Source organism: Pseudophryne corroboree, chromosome 4 (assembly GCF_028390025.1).
Source record: "Pseudophryne corroboree isolate aPseCor3 chromosome 4, aPseCor3.hap2, whole genome shotgun sequence".
Classification (NCBI taxonomy): Eukaryota; Metazoa; Chordata; class Amphibia; order Anura; family Myobatrachidae; genus Pseudophryne; species Pseudophryne corroboree.
The window spans coordinates 34,143,938-34,157,348 of NC_086447.1; positions in this window are offsets into that span (position 1 = coordinate 34,143,938).

The following is a 13,411-nucleotide window of genomic DNA, read 5'->3' on the forward strand; positions in this document are numbered from 1 at the left end:
TCCAGACACGGCAGCCCTCAAGGATCCTGCTGATCGCAGACAGGAGACTACCTTAAAATCAATTTATGCACATACGGGTGCCTTGCTCAGACCGGCAATAGCGTCGGCTTGGGTTTGTAGCGCTGTAGCAGCTTGGGCAGATACCTTGTCATCTGACATTGATACCCTAGATAGGGATAGCATTTTATTGACCTTAGGTCACATTAAAGACGCAGTCTTATATATGAGAGACGCTTCGAGAGACGTTGGGCTGTTAGGTTCGAGAGCCAACGCCATGGCAATTTCTGCTAGGCGAGCCCTGTGGACCCGCCAATGGACGGGTGATGCCGACTCAAAGCGACATATGGAAGTTTTGCCTTACAAGGGTGAGGTTTTATTTGGGGAAGGTCTCGCGGACCTGGTTTCCACAGCTACCGCGGGTAAATCTACTTTTTTACCTTATGTTCCCCCACAGCAAAAGAAAACACCACAATATCAGATGCAGTCCTTTTGGTCGCATAAGTCCAGAAGAGGTCGGAGCTCTTCCTTCCTCGCCAGAGGTAAGGGTAGAGGGAAAAGAATGCCTGCTACGGCTAGTAGTTCCCAGGAGCAGAAGTCCTCCCCGGCTTCTACTAAATCCACCGCAAGACGCTGGGGCTCCTCTGAGGGAGTCCGCGCCGGTGGGGGCACGTCTTCGACTCTTCAGCCACGTCTGGGTTCAGTCAGACGTGGATCCTTGGGCGATGGAAATTGTATCCCAAGGCTACAAGCTGGAATTCGAAGACGTGCCTCCTTGCCGATTTTTAAAATCGGCTTTACCAGCTTCTCCCCCAGAAAGGGAGATAGTTTTAGCTGCAATTCAAAAACTGTGTCAACAACAAGTGATTGTCAAGGTTCCCCTAGTGCAACAGGGGAAGGGGTACTATTCAACCCTGTTTGTGGTCCCGAAACCGGATGGCTCGGTCAGACCCATTCTAAATCTAAAATCCCTAAACCTGTACTTGAAAAAGTTCACATTCAAGATGGAATCGCTCCAGGCAGTTATTTCCAGCCTGGAAGGGGAGGATTTTATGGTGTCACTAGACATAAAGGATGCATACCTTCATGTCCCCATATATCCCCCTCATCAGGCATACGTGAGATTCGCTGTACAGGACTGTCATTACCAGTTTCAGACGTTGCCGTTTGGGCTTTCCACGGCCCCGAGGATTTTCACCAAGGTAATGGCGGAAATGATGGTGCTCCTGCGCAGGCAGGGAGTCACAATTAGCCCGTACTTGAACGATCTCCTGATAAAAGCGAGATCGAGAGATCAATTGCAGAAAAGCGTGTCGCTCTCCCTGAGAGTGCTGCAGCAGCATGGCTGGATTCTAAATCTACCAAAGTCACAGTTGATTCCAACGACTCAGCTATCTTTCTTAGGCATGATTCTGGACACGGAACAAAAGAGGGGTTTTCGCCCGATGGAAAAAGCCCAGGAACTCCAGAACATGGTCAGAAACCTGTCAAAACCGAAAAAAGTGTCAGTCCATTAATGCACTCGAGTACTGGGAAAAATGGTGGCGACCTACGAGGCCATCCCCTCGGCAGGTTCCATGCGAGGACATTTCAGTGGGACCTTCTGGACAAGTGGTCGGGGTCCCATCTACAAATACATCAGAAAATAAGCCTGTCCCCCAGGGCCAGGGTGTCTCTCCTGTGGTGGCTGCAGAGTGCTCACCTTCTCGAAGGTCGCAGGTTCGGAATTCAAGACTGGGTTCTGGTGGCCACGGACGCGAGCCTCCGAGGATGGGGAGCAGTCACACATGAAGAAATTTTCAGGGACTATGGTCAAGCCAGGAGGCTGGTCTACACATCAACGTACTGGAATTGAGGGCCATATACAACGGCCTACAACAAGCGGAGAATCTTCTTCGCGACCTACCGGTTCTGATTCAATCAGACAACGTCACAGCTGTGGCTCATGTAAACCGCCAAGGCGGGACAAGGAGCAGAGTGGCAATGGCGGAAGCCACCAGGATTCTTCGCTGGGCGGAAAATCACGCAAGCGCTCTGTCAGCAGTCTTCATTCCGGGAGTGGACACCTGGGAAGCAGACTTCCTCAGCAGACACGATCTCCATCCAGGAGAGTGGGGACTTCATCAAGAAGTTTTTGCAGAGATAACAAGTCAGTGGGGACTTCCACAAATAGACATGATGGCGTCACGCCTCAACAAGAATCTTTGGAGGTATTGTGCCAGGTCAAGGGACCCTCAGGCAGTAGCGGTGGACGCCCTGGTGACACCATGGGTGTTTCAGTTGGTCTATGTGTTCCCTCCTCTTCCGCTCATCTCAAAATTACTGAGAATCATAAGACGAAAAAGAGTGCAGACAATACTCATTGTTCCGGATTGGCCTCGAAGGGCCTGGTATTCAGATCTTCAGGAAATGCTCACAGAAGATCCGTGGCCTCTTCCTCTCAGGGAAGACCTTTTGCAGCAGGGGCCCTGCGTGTTCCAAGACTTACCGTGGTTACATTTGAAGGCATGGCGGTTGAACACCAAATCCTACCGGGGAAAGGTATTCCGGAGGAAGTCATCCCTACTCTGATTAAGGCTAGGAAGGAGGTGACGGCGAAACATTATCACCGCATCTGGAGGAAGTATGTATCTTGGCATGAAGCCAAGAATGCTCCTACTGAAGATTTCCATCTGGGCCGTTTTCTCCACTTTCTACAGACAGGAGTGGATATGGGCCTAAAGTTAGGCTCCATTAAGGTACAGATTTTGGCCCTATCAATTTTCTTTCAGAAGGAATTGGCTTCTCTCCCAGAAGTCCAGACTTTTGTAAAGGGAGTGCTGCACATCCAGCCTCCTTTTGTGCCCCCAGTGGCACCATGGGACCTTAACGTGGTGTTACTGTTCCTAAAATCTCGCTGGTTTGAGCCTCTTCAAACGGTGGATTTAAAATTTCTCACTTGGAAGGTGGTCATGTTGTTGGCCTTGGCATCTGCAAGGCGGGTGTCCGAATTGGTGGCTTTGTCTCACAAGAGCCCCTATCTGATTTTCCATGTGGATAGAACAGAATTAAGGACTCGTCCTCAATTTTTGCCTAAGGTGGATTCATCTTTTCATATGAACCAACCTATCGTGGTGCCTGTGGCTACGGGGGACTTGGAGGATTACAAGTGCCTTGATGTAGTCAGGGCCTTAAAAATGTATGCAGCCAGGACGGCTCGGGTTAGGAAAACAGAGGCACTGTTTGTCCTGTATGCAGCCAACAAGCTTGGCGCTCCTGCTTCTAAGCAGACTATTGCTCACTGGATCTGTAACACGATTCAGCAGGCTCATTCTACGGCTGGATTGCCGTTACCAAATTCGGTAAAGGCCTATTCCACTAGGAAGGTGAGCTCTTCTTGGGCGGCTGCCCAAGGCGTCTCGGCATTACAGCTTTGTCGAGCGGCGACTTGGTCGGGTTCAAACACTTTTGCTAAATTCTACAAGTTTGATACCTTGGCTGAGGAGGACCTCATGTTTGCTCAATCGGTGCTGCAGAGTCATCCGCACCCTCCCGCCCGGTCTGGAGCTTTGGTATAATCCCCATGGTCCTTACGGAGTCCCCAGCATCCTCTAGGACGTAAGAGAAAATAAGATTTTAAACCTACCGGTAAATCTTTATCTCCTAGTCCGTAGAGGATGCTGGGCGCCCGTCCAAGTGTGGACTAAATTCTGCATGACTTGTATATAGTTATTGCTTACATAAGGGTTATGTTACAGTTTTGATCAGTCTCGGGCTGATGCTGTTTTGTTTCATACTGTTAATGGGTTCGTACGTTCCAAGTTGTACGGTGTGGATGGTGTGGGCTGGTATGTATCTTGCCCTTAGATTAACAAATATCCTTTCCTCGTACTGTCCGTCTCCTCTGGGCACAGTTCTCTAACTGAGGTCTGGAGGAGGGGCATAGAGGGAGGAGCCAGTGCACACCTATCTAAAGTCTTTAGAGTGCCCATGTCTCCTGCGGAGCCCGTCTATACCCCATGGTCCTTACGGAGTCCCCAGCATCCTCTACGGACTAGGAGAAAAAGATTTACCGGTAGGTTTAAAATCTTATTTTTCTGACACTGCCAGACAATATCTGTCATATATTACCACAGCCTTCCATTATATTCAGGCGACTGCGCAAGATTGAGGAGGGCGAATTAGACCAGCTGTCTAATGGTGAAGATTTTGACAGCCCAGGCATTGATAATCTCATCAGAGCTGTGCGTCAGTCTCTGAAGTTTACGGAGACTGAGGAGCCGCTGACAAATGATGAAGTCGTACTTACTAAATGACAAAGATCTCCAATGTGTTTTCCTGTTTCGGAATCTCTTAATAAGATGTTAGTTGAAACACGGTAGAATCCGGATAAACGGTTTTCTATACCTCGCCGATTTAAGTCTAGTTACCCGTTTCCAGAGTCTGTGACATCTACATGGGAGAATCCGCCAATGATGGATTCGTCTGTGTCCAAGCTTACGAAAAAATTAACCATACCAGTACCAACGGCTACTACGCTTAAAGACCCTTCAGACCGGAAAATAGAAGCTATGCTTAAGTCCATGTATATAGCAGCAGGAGTGTTGCTTAGACCTGGGTTGGTTGGCATTTGGTTAACTGAGGCGCTAATGGCATGGATAACTGAACTCAAGTCTGGTCTACATGACGATCACCTTATACTTCTGGCTGATCAAATCTGTGAAGCTGCTGAGTATCTATGTACAGCTTCTACTGACGTCTGTCAGCTCACTTCTCGTATTTCTTCGTCGCTAGTTACAGTACGATGAGCACTCTGGCTGCGTTCTTGGCAAGCGGAGGCAGAGGTCAAAAGAGGTATAGAGGCGTTACCTTACGGTGGTGAGAAATTGTTTGGTCCTGAATTGGACAAATGGATTTCTGAGGCCACGGGAGGAAAATCTGTTTTCCTACCATTGCCTCCAACGGTACCTAGACGGAAATACTCTGGCCCGGCGTTCAAATCCTTTAGACCTCAGCCCTTTCGAGGCCGTGGTAGAGGAACAGCCACGCCTGGTAGACGAGGTCGAGGACGTGTTTTCCACCAAACCAACACCAGTCGGCAGGACGCTAAGGTCACCGACAAGCCAGTGGCATGACGGGCTCCCAGCCCATCTCGGATCTCCAATTGTGGGAGCACGCCTTCAGACGTTCCATTTGGCATGGTTCCAGACATCCACAGATGGGTGGATCCGCAATTTAGTGTTAAAAGGTTACAAAATAGAGTTCCACTGTCTCCCGCCACTGCGGTTTTTCAAGACAGGACTGCCTCTGTCGGACGACAAGAGGGCGGTTCTCCAAATTGCCATTCAGTCCCTGCTGGATTCAGCAGTTTTAATTCCGGTCCCTGCACAACAACAAGGTCAGGGTTATTATTCCAGTCTGTTTGTGGTACCAAAGCCGGATGGCTCCGTCAGGCCAATATTGAACCTAAAGGGTCTCAATCAGTATGTCACTTACTACAGATTCAAGATGGAATCTCTGCGGTCAGTAATTGCAGGTTTAGAGCCACAGGAATTCATGATTGCGCTAGATCTCAAGGATGCGTACTTACACATTCCGATTTGGCCACCTCATCAGAGGTTCTTGCGTTTTGCGATACGGCAGAACCATTACCAGTTTCAGGCTCTACCGTTTGGCCTCTCGTCAGCGCCTCGGGTATTCACCAAAGTGATGTCTGTGATGATAGCTCATCTCAGATCCCTGGGAGTGATAATAGTTCCGTACTTGGACGATCTGCTCATCAAAGCTCCGTCTCAACAGATGCTCCTCCAACATGCGTTGCTAACGTACAATGTACTAGTTCAGCACGGTTGGATTGTCAATTTCAAGAAATCACATCTAATTCCGTCTCAACGACTTCAATTCCTAGGTATGATTCTCGATACGGTTAATCAAAGAATTTACCTACCAGAACAGAAAGTACAGATTATTCGTCATCTGGTACAATTAGTACTCAAGCCACGCACAGACTCGGTACATTTGTGCATTCGCCTCTTAGGCACAATGGTGGCAGCTTTCGAAGCGCTTCAGTTCGGAAGATTTCACTCACGTCCTTTTCAACTGGATGTGCTCGCACAGTGGTCGGGCTCGCATCTGCAGATTCACCACAGGGTGAGGTTGTGGCCACGGGCCAGGGTATCTCTACTCTGGTGGCTCAAAGTACACAATCTAACCGCAGGGAAATGGTTCGGCGCCTGGAATTGGATAATTCTAACGACGGACGCGAGTCTCAGAGGATGGGGAGCTGTAGTCCAAAATTGTCAGCTCCAGGGTCTCTGGGCGGATCACGAAAGATTGCTGTCTATAAATGTCCTGGAACTCCGGGCAATTTACAATGCGCTACGACAAGCAGTGCACATGCTTCGTCTCAGACTGTCCAGGTGCAGTCAGACAACGTGACGGCGGTCGCGTACATCAACAAACAAGGAGGAACGAGAAGCCGCATGGCAATGCGGGAAGTAGCTCGAATCCTCAATTGGGCCGAGCATCACCAAGTGATATTGTCGGCAGTGTTCATTCCGGGAGTGGACAACTGGGAGGCGGATTATCTCAGCCGTCGGGATTTTCATCCAGGAGAATGGGCATTAAATCCCGAAGTGTTTCACATGTTGGTCCAGAGGTGGGGTTACCCTCAAGTGGACCCGATGGCATCTCGCCACAATCACCACACGCCCCAGTATGTGTCCAGAACGCGAGATCCAAAGGCAGTGGCAGTGGATGCTCTCACAATCGCGTGGCCGTACAGCCTCGTATATCTGTTTCCACCGTTTCCGCTGTTCCCTCTGTTGCTAAAACGAATCAAGAGAGAGTCCGCCACAGTCATACTAGTGGCGCCTCATTGGCCTCGGAGAGCTTGGTTCTCGGATCTCCGCGGACTACTCGCAGACGATCCTTGGCCGCTCCCACTTCGTCCGGACCTGTTACAACAGGGTCCGTTCCTTTACCCCGATTTACCGCGGATGCGTTTGATGGGGTGGCTGTTGAGACTGCCCTCTTAAGAAGAGAGGGCATTCCAGACTCGGTTATACCAACCATGTTACGAGCTAGGAAGCCAGTTACGGCAGCTCATTATTACAGAATTTGGCATGCCTATATAGGTTGGTGTGAAGCTCGGAAGTTTCCGACATCATCTTTCAAGTTATCCCGTCTTTTGCTATTTCTACAGATGGGGTTAGATGGAGGACTGCATTTATCTACACTAAAGGTGCAGGTATCTGCTTTGTCAATTTACTTTCAAAGACGATTGGCTCTATTGCCGTCTGTACACACCTTTCTGCAAGGTGTCCTCAGAGTACAGCCTCTTTTCATTCCACCTACAGCGCCATGGGACTTGAATCTGGTTTTAGATTTCTTACAGTCTTCATATTTTGAACCCTTACAACAAGTGGATATTAAGTTTCTCACTTGGAAAACAATTTTTCTCCTAGCCTTAGCTTCAGCAACGCGTGTTTCAGATTTGGGTGCCTTGTCATGCAAGCCACCGTATTTGGTGTTTCATGATGACAGAGCGGAACTTCGGACGAATCCCGCTTTCTTACCAAAGGTAGTGTCATCTTTTCACATCAATCAACCAATAGTAGTTCCTGTGTTAACAGAAGATTCTGGAACTTTGGATGTGGTACGCGCATTACGCGTTTATGTATCCCGAACGTCTACAGTTCGTAAGACGGATATGTTGTTTGTTCTCTATGATGCTGCCAAGATGGGTTGGCCAGCTTCTAAGCAGACCTTATCCAGATGGATAAAACTGACCATACGTCAGGCTTACCTTCATGCTAGGTTACAGCCGCCTACATCAGTAACAGCTCATTCCACACGTTCTGTGGGAACTTCATGGGCAGCTGGTCGTGGGGCTTCTACGACGCAGCTTTGACATGCGGCTACATGGTCATCAGTGCACACGTTTGTGCGCTTTTACAAGTTTGATACGTTTGCGGCATCAGCATCTAGCTTTGGCCGCCTAGTGTTACAGGTGCCAAACAGCTCTCCTGCCCACGGGGGAAGCTTTGGTACGTCCCAAGAGTACTCCAGTGACCCCTAGTGGATGAAAAAGAAAATAGGATTTTGGTACTTACCAGGTAAATCCTTTTCTTTGAATCCATAGGGGGCACTGGACGCCCACCCAGAGCAGTTTTACCTGGTTTGTGGTAAGTTCAGGGGATCTTATGGTAACACATTCTCACCGACTGGTTCAAAGTTTCAAATTCTATCGGTTATGGTGTCAACTGTTTAGTTGTCAGTAACGTTATGTGTCAACTTTATTGTTGTCTGTTATGATATATATGTAATTCTCCATTGTCAACCTCTCTATAAAAACACTGAGGTACTCTGGGATATGGAGGGGTGGAGAGTTCTAAATTTTAATATTCAGTGCCCTGTTCCTGCGGAAGCCGTCCATATCCAAGAGTACTCCAGTGCCCCCTATGGATTCAAAGAAAAGGATTTACCTGGTAAGTACCAAAATCCTATTATTACCACAGCCTCCCATTATATTCAGGTGGTGGCCTCTGATGCAGGCGTTGTGGTGGCTAAGGCATCTACTACGTCAATCCTAGCTCACCGAATTCTGTGGTAACAGTCCTGGTCGGTGGACCTGGACTCTAAGAAGACCTTGGTGGTGCTCCCTTTTAAAGGAGATATACTATTTGGGGAGGATCTGAACAAAATCGTGCCCCACTTGGCATCAGCCAATACTGCATTTCTCACAAGTACTAATCCTTCGGCTCCGAAGGCTAAGAGTACTACTTTTCGTTCCTTTCGCCCACCAGGTAAAGCAAAGGGTCAGGTGCACCCGAGACAGTCTCGACCCTCCAAATCCTCTAAGCTCAAACCTAAACGTTCTTGGGCCACCCGTCAGCCTGCTTCCAAACCAGACAAGCCTGCTGCATGACGGGGCGGGCCTCCCCCTGGGAGACCCCAGGGTGGGAGGCCGTCTTCTGCGGTTCGCCCAGGTATGGTTAAAGACCACTTCGGACGCCTGGATGCAGGAAGTGGTTTCTCACGGGTACGCGATCTCCTTCAGGAGATGTCCCCCTTGCCGGGTTTGCTTGACGATTATTCCTTCGAATCCATTAAAAGCACAAACTTTACATTTGGTTGTACAATCCCTCCTGGATACTTGAGTGATTGTGCCGGTGCCTCTGTCTCAGAGAGGCAGGGGATACTATTCAACGCTGTTTCTGGTTCCAAAGCCGAATGGATCCTCCTGGCCTATACTCAACCTCAAATCTTTGAACAAATTTGTCAGGGCATCCAAATTCCATATGGAAACCCTGCACTCTATTGTACTGGCTTTGGAACACAAGGATTATATGGTATCCCTGGATATACAGGATGCTTACCTACACATACATATTGCCATGTCGCATCAGCAATATCTGCGGTTTGCTATTGGCAACCTACATTATCAATTCCAAGCCTCACCTTTCGGACTGACATCGGCTCCTTGGATCTTCACCAAGGTCATTGCAGTCATGACAGCCCTTCTCCGCCATTAGGGTATCAGGATCCTGCCGTATCTGGACGACTTGTTAATCCTGGCGAACTCCCAAGAGGTTCTTCTCCGTCATCTGGAACTGACGGTCCAATTCCTACAAGCGCACGGGTGGCTTATCAACTTGAAGAAATCCTCCCTGGTCCCTGCTCTGAGTATGGTGCACCTGGGAGCGTTGCTGGACACACACAACAAACGTTTGTTCTTGTCTCCAGAGAAGGTACTGAAACTTCAGGACAGGATCAGATACTTCCTCTCTCGCCAGAGAGTGTCGATACACTCGGCGATGCAAGTACTAGGCCTCATGGTATCGGCTTTCAACATGGTAGAGTACACTCAATTTCATTCCCGCCCTCTTCAGAGGTTAATCCTTTCCAAGTGGGACGGCCTGCCTCACCGGATCAGGTCTCAAATTATCTCCTTGACTCCGGAGGTCCGTCTTTCGCTGAGCTGGTGGCTACAGGACCAACAATTGAGCAGGGGTCGTCCCTTCTGGATCTCCAACTGGGTCCTCCTAACGACCGATGCCAGTCTGCGGGGTTGGGGCACGGTGTTGGAGCAACACTCTCCTAAGGGTCGGTGGACTAGGGAGGAATCTCTCCTCCCTATAAATATTCTGGAATTGCGGGCAGAGTTCAATGCACTAAAACTTGCCTTGCCTCTGGTACAGAACAGTCAGACAACGCCACCACGGTGGCATACATAAATTATTAAGGCGACACTCGAACCCGCAGGGCAATTATGGAAGTGTCATAAATCCTTCAATGGGTGGAACGCCATCTGCCGGACATATCGGCAATGTTCATTCCGGGAGTCCTCAACTGGGAAGCGGACTTCCTCAGTCGCCAGGACGTACACGCCGGAGAGTGGAGTCTTCATCTGGAAGTCTTTCAACTCCTAGTGGACAAGTGGGGCCTACCAGATGTAGACCTGATGGAGTCTCGACACAATCACAAGGTTCTGGTCTTCGGAGCAAGGACAAGGGATCCTCAAGCAGCGTTTGTGGATGCACTGGCAATTCCATGGAACTTTCGGCTGCCATACGTGTTCCCTCTGGTATCTCTTCTGCCCAGTGTGATACAGAAGTTCAATAAAGAAGGAAGAATACTACTTCTAGTCGCTCCAGCGTGGCCCAGACGGCATTGGTTCTCAGACCTGCAGGGTCTCTCGACAGAGCGTCCTCTTCTACTTCCTCAACGACCAGACCTCCTCGTTCAGGGCCCTTGTGTCTACCAGGACCTGGCACGACTGGCTTTGACGGCGTGGCTCTTGAAGCATCACTCCTGAGGGCCAAAGGATTCTCTGAGGCAGTCATTCAAACTATGTTAAAAGCCTGTAAACCTGGTTCGGGTCGGATTTATTATAGGGTCTGGAATTCTTACTTCACCTGGTGTGCTACTAAGATTTATGATGCATACAAGTTCAGCACTGCCAGACTTTTGGCTATTCTTCAACAAGGCCTGGACTTAGGTCTTCGTTTGTTCTCCCTCAAGGTTCATATATCTGCCTTGTCGGTGTGGTTTCAGAGAAAAACTGTGTCTCTTCCTGACGTCCATACTTTCACTTGGGGTGTTTTACGGATTCAGCCTCCTTATGTCCCTCCTGTTGCTCCATGGGATCTGTCTGTTGTTCTGAATGCCCTGCAAGAGTCTCCATTTGAACCTCTTGACTCTGTGGACCTTAAATGCCTTACATTTAAGGTAATTTTTCTGTTGGCTATTGCCTCTGCTAGGAGGTTGTCGGACTTAGGCGCTTTGTCCTGTCGTCCACCCTTTCTGATTTTTCACTGTGGCCGTGCAGTTCTTCGAACTTGCCCTGATTATCTACCCAAGGTGGTGTCATCTTTCCATCTTAACCAAGAGATTGTGGTTCCGACCTTTATCTCTCCTGCTTTGTCTTCCAAAGAGCGGTCTTTGGATGTGGTAGGGCTCTCCATATATATGTGGAGAGAACTGCCTACATCCGGAGGTCAGATTCTCTTTTTGTTCTTTTTGTTTTTCACAAACGTGGCTAGCCTGCAAATAATCAAACTTTGGCCAGATGTATTAGATTGGTGATTGCACAAGCTTATGCGCAGGCTGGGCTCCCAGCTACTGCTGCTATTAAGGCCCATTCTTCTCGGTCTGTTGGACCTTCTTGGGCGGCCCACCATGGCACGTCCCTGGAACAACTTTGCAAGGCGGCTACGTGGTCCTCAGTGAACATGTTCATCAGGTTCTATGCCTTTGATACTTCCGCCTCCCAGGATGCTTCCTTTGGATGCCGGGTTCTTGTACCCGCTACAGTGCGTCCCCTCCCATGAGAAACTGCTTTAGGACATCCCTGATGTTATTCCCTGTGGAATACCAGTGTACCCTGCTGCAGAAAAGGAGATTTATGGTAGACTTACCATGGTTAAATCTCTTTCTGCGAGGTACACTGGATTCCACAGGGCGCCCACCCTGATGCACTTAGCTTCTCTGGGTTTATATGGCATTAGCCGCTGGTACCTTCTCCTGTCATGAAAATGTGGTTCTATGTGGCTAACATCTACCGTCTCTATTTTACCTGCTACTGCATTGGACTGGATAATGAAACGGAGCTACAGTACCTTGAGGCGGGGTTATAGAGGAGGCGGTGCAGTGCATCCTGGGAACAGTCAAAGCTTTAGCCTGTTGGTGCCTCGGATCAAGATCCAGCACTCCACCCCATGGTTATTCCCTGTGGAATCCAGTGTACCTCGCAGAAAGAGATTTAACCATGGTAAGTGTACCATAAATCTCTTTATCTATACAGTATATATAAAAGGCAAATGCCACTGACCCATCACAAAATCTCCTGAACCATAAAGACTAGGAACTTGAAATTTGGACAGTACTGTAGCTGGCTTTTGTGACGTAGGCACCCACTAAGAATGGATTTTTCAAAAATTCCACCCACAAAGGGGTTAAAAGGGGTGAGATGATTATTGGGAATTCCCCGCTCACAGAGGAGAGTTTAGACAGCCTACCCAGCCGGGGCTATAAAGAATGCATGGTGCCGGCGATACCAAGTGGCGGACGCGGGAGAACACAATGCTCTGTTCATGGACTTCCTTGCCAGTGGCAGTTGCAGAGCAGTTCATTATTCAAATATTTCCCTATTTGAATAATGGACAGCTCTGCAACTGCCACTGGCAAGGAAGTCCAGCCTTATGGTTCAGGAGATTTTGTATATAGTGTATTTCAGATATAAGTACTTAACCAACCTATTTTCAGTCAACAGAGGATAGTGTATCAATTATCAGAGGTTAACCTGTCACTTGAACTAAACATTGCTGAACCTTTCAGAGAGCAATAGGATGAAAGGAGATATAGATATTTTGACTCGTAAATGCATCAGAGGAAAGCTTGATAGTCAGGAACTGCTTATCAGCTGTGAACTGACCGCTCTCCCAGTGACCTTAAGTGCGAAAATCTTTACCTTTTTACCTAAAAGGAGGAGCCCTAAGGAGAGCGGGAAGTTAAGCAAGGAGACCTAGGGCCCTTTGTTATAGAGTCAGCCTACCCCTGAAAACCTTATATATTTAACATACAACGGACGGGCCCAGCATTTACAGTACTGGCAGGGCAGCATCAGAGGTGGGACGTGGCAGAGAAGGAGACGGATTATTCTCCTCAGCGCCAGCCTTTTGACAGCATCAATCCGGGCAGGGGTTAAAGTGAGACGGAATGGGGCAGAACTGAGTTCCGTCAGTTCCATTTGGAGACAGAATGCAGTTCCGGCTCACCTAACCTAATGTCAGCCCAGCGCTGAAAGGAAATGCTGGGCGCCTGCTGAGATTGTGTTATCAGCGGGCGCCCGTCTCCTTCCTCACAGCGGCAGCCGGAGGCAGAAGCTCATTACTGAGCTCCTGCTACAGAATCCCACAGCGTACACTATGGG